Below are 24556 nucleotides of genomic sequence, written 5' to 3'. Positions count from 1 at the left end.
AGCGACTCATAGTTTTCAGTATACAAGTCTTTCACTTCTTTGGTCAACTTTATTCCTAGGTATTTGATTGATTTTGCTGAAACAGTAAATGGGAGTGATTTCTGGATGTCTTCTTCTTCAGATTTAGTGTTTGCATAAAGAAATGCCACTGATTTTTGTACATTGATTTTGTAGCCTGATACCTTGCTATATTGCCTAACAACTTCCAGTAATTTTCTACTGGATTCTTTAGGTCTTTCTATGTATACTATCATATCATCTGCAAATAGTGAGAGCTTGACTTCTTCCCTTCCAATCTGTATCCCTTTGATTTCTTTCTCTTGCCTGATTGCTATGGCAAGAACTTCCAATACTATGTTGATTAGTAACGGAGACAGTGCACAGCCCTGTCTAGTCCCTGATCTGAGGGGAAATGCTTTCAGCATCTGTCCATTGAGTATGATGTTGGCTGTAGGTTTGCTATATATAGACTCCACTATCCTGAGGAATTTCCCATCTATTCCCATTTTTTGTAGAGTTTTGAGCATGAATGGGTGTTGGATTTTGTCAAAGGCTTTCTCTGCATCTATTGAGATAATCATGTGGTTTTTGGCTTTGTTTTTATTGATGTGGTGAATGACATTGATTGACTTACGGATGTTGAACCAGCCTTGCATTCCTGGGATGAATCCCACTTGGTCATGATGAACAATCTTTTTGATGTGTTGCTGTATCCGGTTGGCCAAGATCTTGTTTAATATTTTGGCATCTATGTTCATCAGAGATATTGGTCTGTGGTTTTCCTTTTTTGTTCTGTCCCTATCAGCTTTTGGTATCAGGGTGATGTTGGCTTCATAAAAGGTGGAAGGGAGTATTCCTGTTTCTTCAATCTTATGGAATAGCTTAACAAGTATGGGTATTAACTGTTTCCTGAAAGTTTTGTAGAATTCATTTGTGAAGCCATCTGGTCCAGGACTTTTGTTCTTGGGGAGATTCTTAATAACGGTTTCAATTTCTTTGTCTGTGATTGGTGCATTTAGATTTTGTAGTTCTTCTTGGTTCAGTTTTGGAAGTGCATAGGTTTCTAGGAATTGTTCCATTTCTTCCAGATTCTTTAGCTTGGTGGCATATAGTTCTTTATAGAAGTTTCGCAGAATTCTCTGGATTTCTGTGGTGTCAGTTGTGATATCTCCTGCATCGTTTACAATTCTAATAATTTGAGTCTTCTCTCTTTTTTGTTTGGTGAGTCTGGCTAGGGGTTTGTCAATTTTGTTTAATCTTTCAAAGAACCAACATTTGGCTTCATTGATCTTTTGTATGGTTCTTTTATTTTCGATGTTGTTTATTTCTGCTCTAACTTTAGTGATTTCTGTCCTTCTGGTTGCTTTAGGGTTCCTTTGTTCCTCTTCCTCTAAGTCCTTGAGGTGTGTAGTAAGGTCGTTCATTTGGGCTTCTTCTTGGTGTTTAATATGTGATTGTATGGCTATAAGTTTCCCTCTCAGTACTGCTTTCGCTGTGTCCCAAATATTTTGATAGGTTGTGTCTTCATTTTCATTAGTTTCCAGGAACATTTGAATTTCCTGTTTGAGTGAGTCTCTGACCCAGTGGTTCTTAAGGAGCATGTTGTTTAGTTTCCAAATTCTATGTCTTTTAATAATTTTCCATTTGTTGTTAAAAGTTAGTTTTACTCCACTGTGGTCTGAGAAGATACTTGGGATGATTTCAATGCTCTTGAATTTATTGATGCTGTCTTTGTGGCCTAACATGTGGTCTATCCTTGAGTATGTGTTATGTGGATTTGAAAAGAAGGTGTATTCCAGTTTTTTGGGGTGGAGGAGTCTGAAAATGTCCAAGAGGTCTAGTCTGTCAATCTCTTCATTCAATTCTCTTGTATCTTTATTGGTTCTCTGCTTTGTTGATCTGTCTAAGTGTGAGAGTGGGGTATTGAAGTCTCCCACTATTATTGTATTACTATTGATGTATTTTTGAAATTCTTTCAGTAGATGCTTAATGTATTTAGATGGTCCCTCGTTGGGTGCATAGATGTTAATAATTGTTAAGTCTTCTTGGTTGATTGATCCTCTAATCATTATGTAATGTCCTTGCCTATCTTTTATTACTTTATTTAATTTAAAATCTATTGTGTCTGAGATGAGAATGGCTGTTCCTGCCCTTTTTTGTGGACCGTTAGCCTGTATGATAGTTTTCCATCCTTTCACTTTAAGTCTGTGTTTATCTTGTTGTGACAGATGGGATTCTTGCAAGCAGCAAATGGTTGGGTTATGTTTTCTGATCCATCCCCCCACCCTGTGCCTTTTGTTGGGTGAGTTTAAGCCATTGACATTTATTGATATTATGGATTTAATTTATTGTAGTGCCATTGTTCTAAAAAACAATTTGTTTACTCTGACATATTGCAAGTATTATAGTGATGTTCTTGTTTATAAGAGGTCTTTTAGTACCTCTTTCAGGGCTGGCTTGGTGATAGTTGCCTCCTTTAACTGTTGTTTGTCTAAGAAGGTTTTGATCCAAGAGGGGCACAATTCTACTCAATTCCCACCACCAGAATTCCGTATCCAGTCTCCTCCCTTGACAGCATTCCCATTCTTTATCCCTCTGGGAGTATGGGCCCAGGATCATTATAGGGTGTAGAAGGTGGAAGGCCTGGCTTCTGTAATTGCTTCCCCTCTGAACATGGGAGTTGGTGGGTGGATCCATACTCCCAGTCTGTGTCTCTCTTTCTCTAGAGGGGTAGGGCTCTAGGGAGGTGGGTCTCCAGGACACATCGGTGAGTCATCTGCCCAGGGCAGTCCGGATGGAATCATGGTAGCATCTGGAACCTGGTTTCTGAAAAAGAGTTAAGATATAAAGCAGAACAAATTATTGACTGATCATGAACCTAAAGGCAAGAATATGGATGATTAGGATGAGGATTTGGGGTCTCTGTTTTGGATAATACTAGTAAGTTTATTTTAGGGATATTCCAAGGGGCCATTGACTTTACTAGTTTTTTTCTGAGCCTGACCTCTGATATGCAGGTGGACCCACGTTATTGTCTGGCAAGATAGTGTCATAGTTGGAAAAAGGACTAGAAAGCTGGACCAGGGAAGAGGGTAGCTCTCAAATATGGGGAAAGTATATAAGTATTGTTAACTGGAAACCCCACTGATTTGATCTGGGCCATTGCTTAAGTCTCACTAATTAATGAGATCATCTAGTGCTTATTTTCCTATTAATTTATTTCACATAGCTTAATTTCCTCCAGTTCAACCCATGTTGTAGTGAAAGAGAAGATATCCTTTTTATCGTATAAATGAATATTAGTTTATTGTGAATATATACCTTAACTTCATTAACCACTCATCTGTTAATGGAGCCCTTTAGTTATTTCTAAATTCTAATTATTATATATAACTGCCTACATGCAATCTACTGGACAAGAGGCTATAATGAACATAGACATGTACAAATCTCTTCAAATATGTGCTGTTGTGTTCTTTGAGTCTAAGAGAAAATTGTCAGATCATATGGTAGGCTTATTTTAAATACTTAAGGGATCTCTGGACTTTTTCCCAGAGCAAGTGGACCAGGTTATGTTCATATCAACAGTGCAAAAATATTCCTCTTCTTACTCATTTTTACCCACACATGTAGTTCTTTCATTTTTTTGTTATATGTCATTCTTCTACTCAGTAGGTTACCTGTTAATTTTAGTGATTGTTCCTTTTGCTGCGCAGAACTTTTTTAGTTTGATGTAGCCTACTAGTTTGTTTTTGCTTTTGTTTTTCTTGCTTATAGACTTGAGTCTCTGAAGACATTTTCGAAGCAGACATCATGCTCTACCAGTGTTTTCTTCTATGTATTCTAGCGTTTGGGGTTGACAGTCAAGCCCTTGATTCATCTAAGTGTCTACTTTTATGCATGATAATACATGGTGATTCTGCTTCTACAGGTAACTACGAAGGTCTCCCAACATCATTTATTCAAAAGACTCTCCTTTTACTATTTTATGTTCTGGGCCCATGTGTCATAAATTAACTGTCCATATGTGTGAATGCTTAATTCTGTGATCTCAGTTCTGAACACAATCTTAGCAAAGAAGATTCAGCATTACTTTAAAAAGTTTCTGTTTGGGGTTTGGTGGTGGTGCACATTGCCATGCACGAAGACACAGGTTTGAGCCCCTGCTGCCCACTTGAAGAGGGGATGCTTTATAAGTGGTAAAGCAGGTCTGCAGATGCTTATCTTTCTCTCCCTCTCTCTCTCCAGTTCAATTTCTATCTGTCCTCTCAAATAAAATAGAAAGACAAAAAAAAAAAAGAGGAAAAAAATCATCCATTAGGATTTCTAGAGGTGGCACTGAGTCCCAGTGATAACCCTGGTGGCAGTAAAAAATAAATAAATTCATATAAATACCATCTGCTAATCAACTGCATTACTGAAGCTACATCAAAATAGCTCACTTGGATAATGTACTAATTTGTCATGTCTGTCACCTGGATTTGTGTTGAAACCAATTGCATTAAAGAAAGCAATTGGGGGAGCCAGGTGGTGGTGCACCTGGTTAAGCACACATGTTACAATGTGCAAGGACCCAGGTTCAAGCCTCTGGTCCCCAACTGCAGGGGGAAAACTTTGCAAGTGCTAAAGCAGTGCTGTGGGTGTTTCTCTTTCTCTTTCCCTCTCTATCACCCCTTCCCTCTCAATAGCTGGCTGTCTTTATCTTATAAATAAAGATTAAATTTTTTAAAAGATAACTTAGAAAAATTAAAGAAGTCTTAGAACTGCGGTCTTTTTCACTCTCTCTCTACTTCACTATAAAAACATGTTCTATACCATAACCAAGCAGAATTTAGTCTGGGCATGTGCAGATGGTTCAACAAGTTAGTTAATGTAATATGCCATTTAAAAAGCAGGACAGCCCCAAATTATCCTCTCTTTACTTGTTCTTCCTGACGGATGTTAAGTGCTGAATGCCAAGGGAAGTAAATCAGCTATAAGTACCTTTATAACAAGGAGGTAGAAGGAAAACACAGACATAAGACAAGGGAATATGAAGAAAGAAAAGGAATAGATCCAATGATACTGGCATTGAAGATTAGAGTGATACAGAGACACACAAGTAAAGAATGCTGTCACTGAGAACTTTGGAGGGAATGCCTTCTCCTTCTAAAGGAATCGCGGCCCTTCAGTCATGTGTTACTGGTTTCAGACATGAGTTTCCAGAAGTGTAAGACAATAAAATTTTGTTGCTAAAAGTCACCGGATTGTGGTGATTTTTACAGAAGCCACAGGACATATCTCAGATATATATATATTGTCAGCTTTATTTCTAGGTGTTGTGCTTCTTAAATCACTATAAGTGACTATTTAAATTTCATTTTCATGCTATAGCTGGTACTTAGAAGCATAATTGATATTCTGACCTTATTGTTTATGACTTATTTCTCAAAATTTATGTGCATTTTCATATATATGTATATGGAATAACTATAAGTATTTTACATATACAGATAATATAATCTTTTTTTTTTTTTTTGCTTCCAGGGTTATTGCTGGGGCTCAGTGCTGGCACTATGAATCCACTGCTCCTGGAAGCCATTTTTCCCTTTTTTTTTTTTTAAACAATGGAACAGATTTTATGTTCAGTTTGTTTAAGGCCCCTAGAAACATAACAAGCTTGAACTTTCTATGAATCACGGCTTCTGATGCACAGGGGTAAGAGAATGGCATAAACATACAGGTAGAATATTTATCTTAATCAATAGGACATTTGCCTAACACACAGATACAGGAATAACAAAAGACATAGAAACTGTGATGTGATCTCTAGGGAGAAAATTGTCCCTGGAATGTGAATGTTCCACAAAGCAGGAGGTGTTCCCTACCTGTGCTGTTCTTACTTGGTGATTGTTGTATTAATAAGCAAAGCCTTGGTGATTTTTGTATTAGTGACCAAAGCCTTGGTGATTTTTGTTTTAATAATCTCAGCCTTATGAGACTATAAAAATAAAGTTCTGCTTAAGTATGTCTGCTTGAGCTAGAGTCAGCATCAACTCACTTGTCTCTCACTCTTCCTCATTCTTTGCAGAAGCCCCTCCTCCCTCAGAATACCCTAATAACCTGCTGGGGCTCCCCCCCACCCCCCCAGCTCTAGCTTTCTGTAAGGTGCATTCTGCTCCTGTCCACAAGGTAGCGACATAACCCAGCAGGGCCCCTGCTGGGCGGGCCTTGCTCCCACTGCACTGCCCCTTGGTCTGGACTAGTTGTTGCTTTGGGCAGGGTGTCTGTTCCCAGGATCTGTTCTTGGAAGCTTCCTTCCCAGGAGCTAGAGAGAGGCAGGAGACAGGGTTCACTGGGCAGAGCACCAGGCTTATGTGGGTGAGGCTCCAGCTTCCATGGCCTGGCGGGGTGGCTCAGAGACAGAAGAAGGGCCCTGGTAATATGCCTTTGCTCCCCCTGTCTTTGCCATGGGTCAGTCCCCATCTGTCTCCTGCACTGCAACGACCTCCTTCTGGGAAAGATGCTTGGAGCACCTGTGCTGGGCTGCTGGGTGGTGAGGAACCCGTTGGAGTTCCCAGACTTCCATGCGCAAGGACCAGGCTTGGAGCCCCATTCGTTCCCCACCTGCATGGGGAGGAGAGGTAAGGCAGGTCTGCAGGGGTCTCTCTACTCTCTATGTCTCTATCTCATCCCTTCCTTTCAATTTCTCACTGAACTTTAAAGTCAGAGAGAAATAACAAATGGGAGGTTGTTAGGTGGCGGGAGGGGGGTGAGCCATCAGCATCCCTGGGTTCCTAGTGCTGGCACAGAGCCTCAGCAGTCCACCTAGTGGTATCCAAACTAGAGAAGGGGGCTGGGTAGATACCAAAATGGTGATGCAAAGACACCTCTCATGTCTGAGGTTCAGAAGTGCCAGGTTCAATGCCCTGCACTACCAGAAGCCAGAACTGAGCAGTGCTTTGGTAAAAAAAAAAAATAATAATAATCATGATGATAAGATAAATAAACAAACAAATAAACAAAATTTTAAAAGATTTGTTGGGGGGCAGGCAGTAGAGCAGTGGGTTAAACGCACATGGTGCAAAGCACAAGGATGGGCATGGGGGGAGTGAGGGGGTGATTGAGAAAGGAGTGGTCCCACAAGGAGAAGGAAAAAATAAATAAGAGTCCAGCGGTAGCACAGCAGGGTTAAGCACAGGTGGCGCAAAGCGCAAGGACTAGTAGAAGGATCCGGGTTCGAGCCCCAGGCTCCCCACATTAGGGGAGTCGCTTCACAGGCGGTGAAGCAGGTCTACAGGTGTCTTATCTTTCTCTCCCCCTATCTTCCCCTCCTCTCTCCATCTCTCTCCTATCTAACAATGACGACAATAGTAACTACAACAATAAAAAGAAACAACAAGAGCAACAAAGGGGAATAAATAAATATTTAAAAATAAATAAATAAAATTTTAAAATAAATAAATAAGTAAAAGGAGGACGGTCGCAGGCATGAAGGGCAGAACTTGGTTCAATTTCTACCTCTCCCTTGTGGTCTGGGAGGTGGCTTAGCGGATAAGGCGCTGGACTCTCAAGTATGAGGTCCTAAGTTCAATTCCTGGCAGCATGTGTACCAGAGTAATGTCTGGTTCTTTCTTTCTCTCCTTCTCTTCCTCATAAATAAATAAATTTAAAAAATCTTAAAACAAACAAACAAAAAACCCTACCTCTCTGATAATGAATTTTCTTTCTTTTCTTTTCTTTTTCTTAATTGCCACCAGGGTTATCACTGGAGCTTGTAGCCTATACTAAGAATTCAGAACTCACAACAACCATTTTTTCCTTTCTATTTTATTTATTTTACCAGAGCACTACTCCCATTTTTTCCATTTTTTTAAAAATAGGATCAGACAGAGAGAAATTGAGACAGTAGGGTAGGATAAAGAGGGGGAGAGAAAGACAGACACCAGCAAACCAGCTTCACTACTTGAGAAACAACCCCCCCCCCCCCAGCAGGTGGGAAGCTACTAGAACCAGGGTCCTTGCATGGGTCCTTGTGCATCCTGCTATGTGAGCTTCACTTGGTGCACCACCACCCAACCCCCTAGATCATAGAATCTTCAAATAAGAATTTTAATTTCTTCATTCCAAACTCTGTTATTTATTTATTTATTTATGCCTACTGTCCAGCACTTTCCACATAATGTTTAGTAGAAAGGGAGGCATATACATTTATTGTTCTTGATATTAGGAGAATAAAATTTAAATATTTTATTAATTCATACAAAATTACTTTTGCCAGTGGTCTTTATTAGACTGGAGAAACCTTTAGCTTTTCATTTGCAGATAGGTTAATTTTAACTATTACAAGTGAACTTAAACTTTGTCAAGTGCTTCATTTACTGATAGTATCATATATATATATATATATATATATATATATATATATACCACTGTTTACAGTGATATGCCTTCATCTAAAGTCCCTAGGACATCAGCCTGTATTCTGTATATGAGTCAACCCACCTCCTTCACCTTTTTACTTATTTCACTTAGCACAATCCTCACTAGTGCTACACGTTTAATTCTAGATTTACTATTTCATCTTTTATGACTGCCGAGTCATGTATAGGTTTTCATTTATATGAGGTTCTAAAAGAGAAAAATGTAGTAGTTGGAAGTCAGGTAGTGCACCACACTACTTCTTCTGTGGGAAAACTTTCTGAGAGGATAACTATGTTGTTTTTTTTTCTCAAATACATTTTATTTTTTTTGTTGGAAGGAGAAAAAGAGAAGTTAAGAGAGGAGGAGACACCTGAACCATTTCTTTACAACTTGCAAAGCTTCTCTTTTGCCGATAGGGATCATGGGCTAGAATCCAGATCCTTGCACATAGTGAAATATGTGTTCAACCAGATCATCTGTCACCCAGTCCCCAAGGATAATTATGTTCTTCATTTGTTTTAATAAAATGGTTGGTTCACTGATTAAATTCATCAAATTAAATACTTCAGGTCTGTGCATTGTTTTTTATCCTTCCATGTAAATTATAACTCAATTTTAAGTGATTTCAGTAGAGGTTGTTTATAATACAGATCTTTTGGCCCCACCCCAGATGGATAAATTTGAGATCTTCAGAAATAAATTAAACATTAGATTCCAAATACCAGTGCCAGAGATATTTGACAGAAAACAGGACTTCCAACTAAGAGGATTTATATAGAAATAGAGAAGGATTTTTTTTTTTCTGAAGTATACATTGAAAGGGACTTAAAGTTTTAGTTTCTCTGGGGCTCTGCTTTACTGCTCTAGGTTGATGATGACTTCTTCCTCCTCCTCCTCTTCTTCTTCTTCTTCTTGTTCTTCTCCTCCTCCTCCTCCTCCTCCTTCTCCTCCTCCTCCTCCTCCTTCTCCTCCTCCTCCTCCTCCTCTTCTTTAGATAGAAAGAGAGGCTAACATCTTGGATGGAGCATGAAGAAATCATGTTAAGTGAGATAAGTCAGAAACAGAATAAATATAGGATGATCTCACTCATAGGCAGAAGTTGAAAAACAAGATCGGAAGAGAACACACTAAGCGGAACCTGCACTGGAGTTGGTGCATTGCACTAAAGTAAAAGACTCTGGGTTGGGTTGGGGGTGGGTGGAGGGAGAGTATAAGTTATAGAACAGGATGGCAGAGGACCTAGTGGAGATTGTATTGTTATGTGGAAAACTGAGAAATGTTATGCATGTACAGACTATTGTATTTACTGGCAACTGTAAAACATTAATCCCCTAGTAAAGGAAAAAAATGTTTAAAAAAAGAAAGAGAAGCTGAGAGAGAAAGAGGGAAGGGAAGCACAGCACTAAAGCTTTCTTACTATAGTGGGGTCAGGCTTGAAGTTGGAAGATTTATTTTTTTGCCTGAAGGTGAAGAACAGAAATTGGCAAGTGTTCAGGTTTATCTAATTCTCATGCCAGAGAGTAGAATATGCTTCTGAGTTCTCTTTCCTTTACCCAACAGGAATATATAAATAAATTGTGTTTTTTTGGTGGAACTGAAATGTTAGGAGACAATAGACTTATACTCTGGATTAATTATTTCTTATACCAATCTGTTCAACATTTATCTTAATTACTAGTTTAAGACAGTATATTCAGAGCTCACAGCAATTGATGTACAAATGAATTTGAGAAATACAGGAAGATTTTAAATTGAAGACAGTTTGTACTAGAAAAGAGAGAGAGAGAGAGAGAGAGAGAGAGAGATTTGCATGACATCTGAGAAGGGGAATAATGTGACCAAGCATTCTAAATATATGTAATGAGAAAAAATGTAAGATAAATTTCATCCGCAGTAGTAACATTATTTTGTTAATTCTGTCTCCTCATGAGCTTTCTTTCCTCAGATCAAGAAAGCAAGGTGTAGGCTGTCTAATTTGCTTTTCCCCTGAGAAACAAAGTGATGGGGATTGATTTCCAAATAATTATACTCTCTTCTCAGATATAAAATGAACAAAGGTTGTTGGGTAGGATAGAAACTTTTTACTGAAGCTATGAATAATCAAGAGTTGCTGTTTGCATTTCTTCTGAGAGGAATGTTTAGCCTATGCTTTGTCTAAAAGAGTTTCAGACAAACCAGCAGTATTCTGTATGCTATGAACATGAGACTGTGCTCAGACCTCAGTGAGCAGAGCTTTGTAGAACAAGAAGGAATATCTACTACAGAAATGTGTTGGCAGAACTGAGGGATTTTTAGACCTACAAGGGTCTATGCTCAGATAACTCTAAGATTTCAAAACTAAGAGAAGAATGTAGAAAAAGAAATTCTAGAAACTCTTCTCATTTTTTTTTAGAGAGGTTTTTGTAGAGGAAGTGATTTGACTGTGATTGTTGTAATTCTATTAACTCTCCAGACTATTTTCTTTTTTTTTAATTTAAGAAAGTATTAATTAACAAAACCATAGGGTACGAGGGGTACAATTCCACACAATTCCTACCACCCATTCTCCATATCCCACCCCCTCCCCTGATAGCTTTTCCATTCTCCATCCCTCTGGGAGCATCGAACCAGGGTCATTGTGGGTTGCAGAAGGTGGAAGGTCTGGCTTCTGTAATTGCTTCCCTGCTGAACATGGGCATTGACTGGTCGGTCCATACTCCCAGTCTGCCTCTCTTTCCCTAGTAGGGTGGGTCTCTGGGGAAGCGGAGCTCCAGGACATATTGGTGGGGTCTTCAATCCAGGGAAGCCTGGCCGGCATCCTGATGACATCTGGAACCTGGTGACTGAAAAGAGAGTTAACGTACGAAACCAAACAAGTTGTTGAGCAATCATGGACACAAAGCTTGGAATAGTGGAGAGGAAGTGTTAGGGTATCACTGCAAACTCTAGTGTACTTCTGCTTTCAGGTATATATTTTGCAGTAGTTTACGGATACATGTGAACATATGCTCTCTCTCACAGAAACTGGTGTATATCTAGGTTTTGGGACTTTGTTAGAAAGTGAACCACCTGAGATGGAATTAGAATATACTATGAAAGGAAAGGTCTCACCCGCGTAATGAAGCTGAAGGGTTGTCATTCCACACGTGTAGTCTCTGGACACAGTCTGAAGTGAAGCATGTTGAGGTGGCAATCGTTGTGTTGGTTAGGTTGTGATCGGCAGATGCAATATTATTTGATATGGATTGGGAGAGGCATACGGGAAAGTGGGCCCTATCCAATGGTTCCAGACTATTTTCTACCCAGCTGGCAAGAGGTGCCCCACACTAAAGGTGTAGCTATCACCCTCTGTCTAACACACTCCTAAAATTTGAGAATGTGAGTCATGGATTCAAGCCACAGCACTATAGGCTACTAGTTCTGTAATCTCAGGTCTATTACTTATTATCTCCCCAATATTTCAATTCCCTGTCTTTAATATTGATTTTAATGCAGGCTACCAATGACTCATAAAGACTAAGAAAAAGTCCTAGAAAAATATTTTCCATATAGGAATTGTTCAAAAAGCAGACATAGTGTTGACAGTATTGTTTGTTTGTTTATTTATTTATTCATTTATTTATTGCCTCCAGAGTTATTGCTGCGGCTCAGTGCCAGCACTACAAATCTATTGTTCATGGTGTTCATTTTTTTTTTTCCAATTCATTGGATAGGACAGAGAGAAATTGAGAGGGAGATGGGGAGATAAACACCTGAAGACCTGCTTCACTGCTTGTGAAGCTTCTCTCCTTCCTGGGCGGGGAGGGGAGCCTCTCTAACCCGAATCCTTGGGCAGGTCCTTGTGCTTTGTACCATGTGTGCTTAACCAGACATCATTGCTGGCCCCTCAAGATTTTATAATTTTATCCATTTCCCATTTCGGCCTCCCTCACTTTTACCTTAGGGTTCAGTCTACAGAATAATGAATGATTCAGAATATTGTGGATTACTTCAAAATGCCAAGTCCTATTACCTGCTTTCTTCTCTTAGTGGAAATCTGAGAAGGCATCTTATTACAGCATTTGTTTATGGCATCCATTCACGGACCATTCTTCCTAACTGTAATAGTGGACTGTTTCCACAGAGTTGAGGTTGTGTTTGAGTTGGCTCCACTCAAGATTAGACACAGTATGATGGATTAGTAACTGGACTGTTTAGAATATTAGTGGTAGCATTAATTGTAACAATAATCCTGGAAATACTATAACACTAATGCTGGCAATAAAAGTGAGTACTGTTAATGCTAAGCACTTTATTTACATTCTTATATGATTTTCACAACAATGTTCTGCAGTATTTATTATAAGTGTTCTCAGTTTACAAATGAGGGAACAAGACAGAATTGTCAGGCGCTTTGTGAAATGTTGCTCCAAGTAAAGAGAAGATCAAGAACATTCCTTTGGCTGGTTCAGACTCTTGCTCTCTCATTCCTTTCATTGCCTTTTCTCTAGTAGTCATTTGTGAAGAAGGAAGAGCAAGACAGTTAGTAGATATGCAGACACCCATAGGCCTTCATCCCAAGAATGAACATAACGATAAAGTTGGGCATTCATCTTGTCTTCTATAAATTTGCTCTGATTTTTCATTTCCCTGACCCGTTTGTATCTATCTGGGACTATGCATCTTTAGACGGTTTCAGGCTCATTATACCAGGACTGCAGAGCAGACTCAGAAATCACCTACAGATGAGTGGGTGAGTAAGTTTTGATATATATACTGTTCAGCTACTAAACATGATGAGTTCACCTTTTTCACCTTAACCTGGATGGAGCTTGAAGGAATGTTAAGTGCCAGAAAGAGAAGGATGGATATGGGATGATGTCACTCATAGACAGAAGTTGAGAAATAAGGATAGAAAGTAAAACACAAAGTAGAATTTGAACTGGGCTTGGAGTATTGCATCAAAGTAAAGGGGTAGAGAGCAGGATTCAGGTCACAAGATGATAGAAGAGGACCTTGGCTAGTGATGAGAGTGTTTTAGAAAATTGAGAAATTTTACACATGTATCAACAACTGTATTTATTATAACCGATTAGTCTCCTCAATAAAAAAGAAGTCACTTATGACAATTATATTTACCTATGAGGTCTGTCTCTGATCCTTTTATTGTTCTTTAACGTTCATCTTTAGCATGAAATGAGGTTACATATAATTTATTGATAAAATTATAAAGAATTATAGGCACCGGACACATCGATTCTAGAGTGAATAGCAAGAGAATGTACAGAGGGAAGGAAGAGAAGACATTAAGTGATAACTTGCATTTATAGCCCTAATCTCTCAGGTTAGACTGACAGCCATTCCAGACCCAAATTGTCAATTGTTTATAGCCTAGGGGCTTTACACAATATATTCTGACACACTTGACCTTTTTATTCCCACTTAATTTTCTTTCTGTAGACTAGATGTATAATTAGACAGCTTTGAAATTTATCTCTCATATTTCAAAGCTCTATGTCATGACTGATTTTTCAGACTCCAATCTGAATAGTATGAACTTTCTGTTCTCCATAAGCCTCAAGTATGAGCGCTCACATATATGGACTACTACCACAGAAATTTATCAATATGGAATAAAAAACTCCCTTTTAAATAATTTTGATTTATTATAAATCCAAATCACTGGCAAGCATTACCATAAGTTCCTTCATAGTAAGAAGGTTGAATGGGGATGTTGAAGGAAAAAGGCAATGACTGTTGTGCTATTTCTTATCACATAACTTCTCTCTCTTTTTCTGTCATCCCTGCAGCTTCACTGTTCTGGACTGACTCAGATAGAGACAAAGGTAGAGTGGGAAAAATATCATTGCACTAAAGCTTCCTCCAGTGTGGTGGAGAATGAGTTCAAATCCTGATTGCACACTTGACAAAATAGCCACACTCTCCAGGTAAGCTGTTTTTTTCCAGGTCTGCATCACTTTTCCTTATGGTGTGTGATTTGTGTTAGGCAGAATTGTCCCCCCAAACTGAACAGAAACTGTCCCACTTACCAAAAGTTTCTATTAAATCATCGCCAATGGAAAAACTATAAAGATTATCTTTAAAGGAGTTTTATAAAACAGTTCAAATGGCATACTGAAATCTGTATTATTTTGTTAAACATAAAGCCTTTGACAAGAGCTTGGGATAGTTTACATACATTTAGATACTGTTATTAGTTTTGCATTTTATTATATATGAATAAGGCTATACATAGCTATTTTCTTTGGGCACATTCAAGCCTTGATTGATAGTTTTACTGATGTAGTACTTATTGAAAAAAACTAAAATCAGCTACCAAGACTATTACAGCTACCATTAATAGGCAAGAAGTATAAAATGAAAGAGGTCCTAACTACTTTATTTCACTCAAACTGGATGTTATAATTGACTCAAACTTGCTGCAAAGATATTTTCTCTTCCATTGATTTACCTTTCTGAGTATTACGTAGCATTTCATCTTAAGTGTCCTTCAAGAATTCTAGTAATTGCAACCACTGTCTTACCTACCTTATATGAAACTAACTCAAATTTGATTTTGCAAGCCTCTATCTAGCAGATTCATCACATTTATTTTGTGTTTATTCGAAGAGGTCATGACTTTTAATTTTTTAAAAGAATTGTTGAAGATTTTGAAAAATGTTTTTAATCTTCATTTATTTATTACATAGAGACAGCTTTCCCCCTGCAGGTGGGAGCTGGGGGCTTGAATCCAGGCCCTTGTGCATTGTAACATATGCCCTTCACTGTGTGTGCCACCACCTGGCCCAGGCTCTTCTCTTTTTATGGACTGAACTCCATCTCTCTCTCTCTCTCCCTGTATCATTAATTTCTAATATATCTATATATATTTTAATTTATAAAAAGGAAATACTGACAAAACCATTGGATAAGAGGGGTACAACTCCACACAATTCCCACCACCAGAACTCTATCCCATTCCCTCCCCTGATAGCTTTCCTATCCTTTATCCCACTGGGAGTATGGACCCAAGGTCATTGTGGGATGCAGAAGGTGGAAGTTCTGGCTTCTGTAATTGCTTCTCCACTGAACATGGGTGTTGACAGGTTGATCCATACTCCTAGCCTGCCTTTCTCTTTCCCTAGTGGGGTGGGGTTCTGGGGAATTGGAGCTCCAGGACACATTGATGGGGTCATCTGTTCAGGGAATCATGATAGCATCTGGAACCTAGTGGCTGAAAAGAGAGTTAACATACAAAGCCAAACAAATTGTTGACTAATCATGAACCTAAAGGCTGGAGTAGTGCAGATGGAAGAGTAGGGGGTTGGGGGTCTCTGTTCTGTAGATAGCTAGTAGGCATATTTTAGTTGTATTCCAAAGGGCCTGTGGCTATACTAGTGTTTTTTTTTCCCCCTGAACCTGAAATGTGATATGCAAGTGGATACTGGTTATTGTCTAGGGAGATGATGCCATGGCTCAAAAAGGACCAGAAAGTTATCTACTATATCTTCTCTGTGGCATGTACATTTTATTTAGTGATGTAGTGTGATGAGGCTTAAAAAGAAAGATGGAAGACTACTGAACTGAGAACCAGGAAGAACTGAGAAAAAACATTGTAATCTCTTTTCTTTTTTTTCTTTTATTTTATTTTACCAGAGCACTGTTCGGCTCTGACTTGTAGTGGTGCAGGGGATTGAACCTGGGACTTTGGAGCCTTAGGCATGAGAGTCTGTTTGCATAACCATTATACTATCTATGCTCCGCCTGAAAACATTGTAATCTTCCAGAGCTTACTATTTCACTGATTTCCTGCCTTTCAGATTATTCCTACTGTTTTCTATGCTATATCTCATTGATTTGTGGATATAAGCAACCCCGACATTTATTTGATATTAAAGATAAAAATATAGTTATGATACTATATGCTTGGTACCCCAATTCAAGTGTTATTCTAAAAACTCACTGAAACAGAACAAAACAAAAAATGTCATCGATAGCTTGTCCGATACTATGTTATGTATTTAGAATTGAATGAGAGAAGCAAAGCTTTCTCTGAGTGTAGTGAAAGGGACAGGAAACTTAAAGGAAATTAAAATCCAACCCAAATGTACAGAGACAAAAGAATCATGGGTGATTTTAAAAGGCAGGTGAATCATCTATCTGAATACCAGATTTTCAGAATAATTAGCTATTGATGGCCTTAAATACAAACTTCACTTGGTTAACTATACTATTGTCCATCAGTGTATTGGATCTTCATATATAAATGAAAGTATTTCTGAGTGGTTTGCATGTTCTTGTCCTTCACTGTTATTTCTTATATATAATTTTAGGCCTTTTTTTTTTTTTTTTTAAGGGGCAGAGGAAAAATGAAAGAGACCATAGCATTGAAACTTCCTTCAGTGTGGTGGAGGCTGGGCTTGAACCTGGTTGGCATATATACATGACAATGCAGCTCACTATCCAAGTGAATTATTACACTGGCCCTATAATTGTCACTTTTTCAGTAACAAAGCTTATAGAGAATAATGTACTGTGTGCATTGGGCATGGCCATTGATATAGAGAAACAAAAGCATGGTAAATAATGGAAATAATACTAATTTTAAATATATTAGTAAAAAATCTCAACAAAAATATAGAAAAATCATTTCCTGTAGGGAATATAAAATCAATGGCTTATCTTTCATTGCATTAGAGCAACTGGCCAATGTTGAACAAATGTCATTCCTGTGGAGCTATATTGACACCTGATTTTTTTTTTCCTCATCTCCGTGGCTTCACCACCAGTCTGGGCTGACTTTTACAGGTGGAGACAAGAAGACAGAGAAATTGGGGTGGGGGTGGGGGCGGAGAGAGATAGATAGATAGAGAGAGAGAGACTCCACAGTATACCAAATCTTCCTTCAATGCAGGCTAAACCTGGGTTGCACACATGGTAAAGAAGTCTCCTTACTAAGTATGGACCAATCAGTCAACGCCCATGTTCAGCGGGGAAGCAATTACAGAAGCCAGACCTTCCACCTTCTGTACCCTCAATGACCCTGGGTCCATGCTCCCAGAGGGCTAGAGAATGGGAAAGCTATCATGGGAGGGGGTGGGTTATGGAGATTGGGTGGTGGGAATTGTGTGGAGTTGTACCCCTCCTACCTTATGGTTTTGTTCATTAATCCTTTCTTAAATAAAAAATTTAAAAAAAAAGAAGTCTCCTTACTAAGGTATTCTTACTAAGTGAGCTATTTTGCTTGCCCAACACTTTTTTTTTAAACTTAGAATAACATATAAGGATTGCAACAATACAGTTGTCAGTAAAAATAAAAGCTGTAATTCCAAAATGTTATTAAACGATGCATAAAATTTATGATGAGTACTTTCAAATTGTATAATAACAGCTAAAGAAATGGAATGAGAGAGATGTTTTACATTATTTCTCTTCCTTGGAAATACTTTCCATGTGCTCTTCAATGCAGTTTTAAAGTAAACAGCAATTACAGTTTATTTTTTCAAGTTACAGAAGGGACTCTTTTGGTATTAGGTCTTTTTGAGCTCGTTGAATTTCTTCGTCCTGTCACTTAAACTTCATTGACTTACAGGCTGATTCTACATTAAATAAGCAGTGGGTTTCTGCTTAAAGTACATATTTAACTTCAAATTTGCTATGTTTCTGTGCAGTACAGCTATTTAAAGTTGACACCTAGATAATCCCAGCAGTTGGAGTTTTAAATTCCATTGAATAAACTCCAAGGGATAATTTTCAAGTTTTGATTTGCTTTTAACAGTCCAAATTAACTCCATGAGCACTGTGTCAGTCTGTATAGCCACAGGTCCTTTGGAATAAAACTAAAAATGCCTACTAGTTATCTACAGAACAGAGACGCCCCCCAACTCTTCGTCTGCACTACTCCAGCCTTTAGGTTCATGATTAGTCAACAACTTGTTTGGCTTTTATATATTAACTCTCTTTTCAGCCACCAGGTTCCAGATTCTATCATGATTCCCTGGACAGACAACCCCACCAATGTGTCCTGGAGCTCAGATTCCCCAGAACCATGCCCCACTAGGGAAAGAGAGAGACAGGCTGGGAGTATGGATCAACCTGTCAATGCCCATGTTCAGCAGGGAAGCAATTACAGAAACCAGACCTTCCATCTACTGCATCCCACAATGACCTTGGGTCCATACTCCCAGAGGGATAAAGAATAAGAAAGCTATCAAGGGAGAGGATGGTATATGGAGTTCTGGTGGTGGGACTTGTGTTGAGTTGTAACCCTTTTATCTATGGTTTTGTCAGTGTTTCTTTTTTTTTTTTTTTTTTTTTTTGGCTACAAAGCATTTTTCTTTTTTTTTTTTGCTTTTATTATTTTTTATTTATTTTTTTAATTTAAGAAAGGATTAATTAACAAAACCATAGGGTAGGAGGGGTACAACTCCACACAATTCCCACCGCCCAATCTCCATATCCCACCCCCTTCCCCGATAGCTTTCCCATTCTCTATCCCTCTGGGAGCATGGACCCAGGGTCATTGTGGGTTGCAGAAGGTAGAAAGTCTGGCTTCTGTAATTGCTTCCCCGCTGAACATGGGCGTTGACTGGTCGGTCCATACTCCCAGTCTGCCTCTCTCTTTCCCTAGTAGGGTGGATCTCTGGGGAAGCTGAGCTCCAGGACATATTGGAGGGGTCTTCAATCCAGGGAAGTCTGGCCGGCATCCTGATGACACCTGGAACCTGGTGACTGAAAAGAGAGTTAACATACAAAGCCAAACAAATTGTTGAGCAATCATGGACCCAAAGCTTGGAAAAGTGGAGAGGAAGTATTAGGGAGGTACTCACTGCAAACTCTAGTGTACTTCTGCTTTCTTACTTTGGTGCCATACTCCAAACTCAGTCAATTTCTGGTTTGCGTTTCTACTTCTTCTTCTTTTTTTTTTTTTTTTTACATGCATAACATTCCCCAGATTCCCATTTAACAATACAACCCCCACTATTTCATTCATCATTTTTCATGGACCTGTATTCTCCCCACCCACCCACCCACCCCAGAGTCTTTTACTTTGGTGTAATACTCCAATTCCAGCAACCCAGGTGTCCAACAACAGATGAGTGACTGAGCAAGTTGTGGTATATATACACAATGGAATACTACTCAGCTGTAAAAAATGGTGACTTCACCGTTTTCAGCCGATCTTGGATGGACCTTGAAAAAATCATGTTGAGTGAAATAAGTCAGAAACAGAAGGATGAATACGGGATGATCTCACTCTCAGGCCGAAGTTGAAAAACAAGATTAGAAAAGAAAACACAAGTCGAACCTGAAATGGAATCAGTGTTTCTTTTTATATATAAATTTTAAAAAATACTTAAATAGAAAACTAAAAAAAAAGTTGTTTATATATGGATCAATTATATATAGTTAAGCCATGCCAATTTACTTTCGAAATAGATTCTACATGGGAGTATAGTAAGGAGGAAGAATCCTCTTCTTCATATGCTTCTAGAAAAGATTGAAAGTAGCTTATTTAGTTTCAGACTTATTGATATTGTTATTACTACTTATTTGTATTCAGTATAAGCTACAAGTAGTACAGTTCACATAAAATACTAGCACTACTACTGGAGGGGATCACGTGGTACAAAACTAGACAAAAGGAGGATGATAATACTGGATCATTTCATTCATAGATAGGGACAAAAAAGGGTGAAATCTCAAAGAACTATGGTCAGTTGTAGCAGATACAGGGACTCAGAAGGGGAGGCTAGAGATCCCAAGCCCTATGGTGAAGCACTGTGAAATTAAGAAAATAAGCAAAAACAATCTATAATTCTACCACCAAGAATAATTGTTCACATTTCAGAGAATGTTCATATGGCAACATATGACTATATATTTAGAAGCATTTTCTTTATGTAGATAAGCATGCCTTTATAAATTAACCTGTTCTATGTGTTTTAACTCATTGTAATCAATCAATAACATGTTAAAGCTTTATCATTTGCTACATTAGAGAACATTTTTCTAAAGTAATACTTCCAATAGAATCTTATCATTTTAGGTGGTGCACTAAAATAAGCTAGCAAATATGGTTGTTTTTATTAGCGAGTATATATAATGTTCTTGGAATATGCTTATTCTAAGTATTTATGAATCTCCTTAATTATTTCCATTGACACGTTTCTGGTTCTTCTTCTTCTAGCATTTGCCCTTCTTCCATAGCCAGTCAACAGCGTCAGGTTGAGCCTGATGTAAAGTTTCGAGACCTCCTTTGAATCTGGAGAGGTGGCAGTCTTTGACTATGTGGGTCATAGTCTGTCTGTAGCCCCAGGGGCAGTTCGGGTCATCTCTGGCTCCCCAGCGATGGAACATAGTGGCGCACCGGCCATGGCCTGTTCCATAGCGATTGAGGAGGGCCCAATCATAACGTGCTAGGTCAAAGCCGGGTTGACGCTTGCAGGGGTCTGTGATGAGGTGTTTGTTCTTGACCTCAGCTGACTGCCAACTCTGTTTCCAAGAGTCTGGAACAGAGAAGTTCAGTGTAGGCATAGGGGACCAGATTGGGTGACGAGACGTCAAGTGTTGGACAGGGTGGGCGAAGATATCCGCGTATATTGGCAGGTCCGGTCGAGCGTAGACGTGGGAAATGAGCTTAGATGATGCCGCATCCCGACGAATATCTGGCGGGGCGATGTTGCTAAGAACTGGCAGCCATGGAACCGGGTTGGAACGGATGGTTCCAGAAATTATCCTCATGGAGGAATATAATTTGGAATCGACCAAGTGGGCATGGGGGTTACGGAACCATACTGGGGCACAGTATTCTGCAGTGGAATAGCATAATGCCAGAGATGATGATCGTAGTGTGGAAGCGCTCGCGCCCCATGAGGAGCTGGCCAGTCTTGCAATGATGTTATTCCTCGCGCCCACCTTTGCTGCAGTTTTTATGAGATGTTCGTGAAATGACAGAGTGCGATTGAGAGTAACGCCAAGATAGACTGGCTGGGCTTCATGCCGGATTCTCGGATTCTCGTATCGCCAAGCTGCACATTAAGCTCAGGCATGGTGTAGATGGAAAACAGATGATACCGTTTTTGCAGTGCTAGGGATTAGTCGCTGTTTTTTACAGTAATCAGATATCAGAGACATGTCTTTCGTGAGTGTTTCCTCGAGGATGTCAAACTTGGATGCCTGAGTTGCACAGCAGATGTCATCGGCGTAGATGAACTTCCTTGAAGAAGTTTCTGGGAGGTCATTGTTGTAAATATTAAATAGCGTAGGAGCCAGAACAGAGCCCTGGGGGAGGCCACTTGAGACAAGTCTCCATCTGCTAGACTTGTCACCCAGATGCACCCGGAATCTTCTGTTTTGGAGAAGAAACGATATAGTGTTGGCCACCCATGGAGGCAGGCATCTTGAGATCTTGACTAGGAGACCACGGTGCCAGACCGTGTCATAGGCTGCTGTGAGATCAACATAGACAGCACCCGTCTTTAAATTCTTCTGGAATCCATTTTCAATGTAAGTTGAGAGGGCCAGGGCTTGTTCGCAGGTAGATCTTCCTGGGCGGAAACCAGCTTGGGCAGGTGATAGGAATTTCTCTGTAAGATGAGAAATACGTGACAGAAGCAGCCTCTCAAGGAGTTTGTAACACAGAGAGAGGAGAGAAATTGGTCTATAGCTGGCGGCGAGTGTTGGGTCTTTCTTTGGTTTCAAAACCGCTATAATCTTCGCACGATGCCAAACTTTGGGCAGAGATTCAGATTCCAAGATGTGGGACAGGAATGAAGCAAGCCACTTCTTTGCCGCGGGACCCAGGTTAAGAATGAGTTCTGGGGTGATGTTATCATAGCCAGCAGCTGTTCCCGGTTTAACCCTCTTCAAAGCGTCTTCCAGTTCAGACAGTGTAAAGGGAGAGAGTTTTGGAGATGGACAAGATAACCGGAAGTGGGATGACCACTCATGGGAAATTTCTCTTTTCCAGACTGGGTCGATCTTAGCACGTCCAACTTGAGTTAGGTGACTGGCCACTGAGTTTGGTGATATGGGAGGATGGGAGACGGGAGATGGGAGACGTTTCTGGTGATTAAACTTTAGGCATTTTTACCATATTCTAACTTATAATGTATATGTATGGCTTGAACTTTCTTCTTATATTGATCTTTCTGTTCATTCCATATTCTTTTAAGCATATCTTAATTATTGATTTACTGTTTTCAGAATGATTGCCCTTCAATATTTTATCAGTTTCTTCAGTCTTCACCAATAAATTAGTTTCATAAAATACTTAAGATCAAGGATATTTTTTTCTGAGGTTTAACTTATTTTTCTGTTATTTCAGTTAGTTATTTGTTATTCAGTGCCCTTCAAAAAAGCAGGTATTGGAGAATCATCAATTTATATTTGGTATTTTTCTCCAGGAAGTCCTTCATTCTTTCCATTTCTTCTCCTCTCCTCTCCTCTCCTCTCCTCTCCTCTCCTCTCCTCTCCTCTCCTCTCCTCTCCTCTCCTCTCCTCTCCTCTCCTCTCCCCTCCCCTCCCCTCCCCTCCCCTCTCCTTTTCTTTCTTTTCCTTCTTGCCTCCAGGGTTATCACTAGGGCTAAGTGCTGGCACCATGAAGCTACTGCTCCTGGTAGCTTTATTTTTCCCGTTTATTTTATTTTTTATTCAATAGTGCAGGGAGAAATTGAGAAGGGAGAGGGAGAGAAAGACCTGTTTTGCCACTTACAAAATGTTCCCCCTGAAGGTGGGAAGCTGGGGTTGAACCCCAGTCCTGGCTGGGGTCCTTGCACTTAGTACTATGTGTCCTTAACTGGGTGCATCACCACCTGGTCCCCTGATTTTTTTCTTTCCTTAAAGGTCATTTCTTAGCTATTTGCATTTTTTTGTATAAATACAACTGTATTTCAGTATGTGACATTTATATAAACAGACATCAAACAGCATAGTAAACTAATGGCAGAAGCATAACATTCTACTTATATTGCACTAGGAATGATTAAACTTATTAATCATAAATAAGCTGTTAGAATATAGTGATAAGACAGCTAGTATTTGCATTTTTATCAAAATTATGTTTAAAGGAGAGAATTTCCTATTTTCCACAGTCCACATTGCTGTTTCACATTTCTACCATGCATACTGTTACCACTTTAAAGACTTTATTTATTATTGAATAGAGACAGAAATTGAGAAGAAAGAGAGGGTTAAGAGGAAGAAAGATCGAGAGCCCTGCAGCACTGCTTCATCACTTGTGAAGCTTTCTCCCTGAGGAGGGGACCAGAGGCTTGAACTAATATAACTGCAACTTGTAACATGTGCTCTCTGTTGAGTGTGCCCCCACCTGTACCCTGCTCTCTTATTCTTGTATTAGTTTTTTTATTTTTAATATTTAAAAAAATTATTTATAAAAAGGAAACATTGACTAAGCCATAGGATAAGAGGGGTACAATTCCACACAATTCCCACCACCAGAACTCTGTATCCCATCCCCTCCCTTGATAGCTTTCCTATTCTTTAACCCTCTGGGAGTATGGACCCAGGGTCATTGTGGGATACAGAAGGTGGAAGGTCTGGCTTCTGTAATTGCTTCTCCGCTGAACATGGGCGTTGACATGTCAATCCATACTTCCAGCCTGTCTTTCTCTTTCCCTACTGGGGTGGGGCTCTGTGGAAGTGGAGCTCCAGGACACATTGGTGGGGTTGACTGTCCAGGGAAGTCTGGTCCGCATCATGCTAGCATCTGGAACCTGGTGATTGAAAAGAGAGTTAACATACAAAGCCAAACAAATTGTTGATCCAGAAGGATAGATTTACTCAATGTTTAGATCTGTACTCTGAAATAATAGGCACAGGTGGTTATTTAAATTAAACCATAAGAAACTTAAAAACACTCTATTCAGTCACAGTAGCTACATTAAAATGTTCAAAAGCTACATGTGACTAATTTTATGGTATTAAAGAATGAAAATAAATGTTTTTATTGTTATGTAAAGTTCTAAAGTATGTACTGAATTGGAGTGAAGATTTTAGTCTTTCTTAGTCAACTTGTGGAACAAAAATTTTGAAAGCAAGAAGCCAATCTATCACTACTGAACTTTCTTACAAAAATAGAACACAATTTACAGATGGAAAACAAAAATCCAACTCTCAATAATATAGCATCTATAATATAAATGAAATATACATTTTAAATATTTAAATAGGA

This window comes from Erinaceus europaeus, chromosome 6, assembly GCF_950295315.1.
Source record: "Erinaceus europaeus chromosome 6, mEriEur2.1, whole genome shotgun sequence".
Classification (NCBI taxonomy): Eukaryota; Metazoa; Chordata; class Mammalia; order Eulipotyphla; family Erinaceidae; genus Erinaceus; species Erinaceus europaeus.
The sequence above is the reverse complement of the archived record's forward strand: the minus strand, read 5'-3'. Positions refer to the sequence as shown.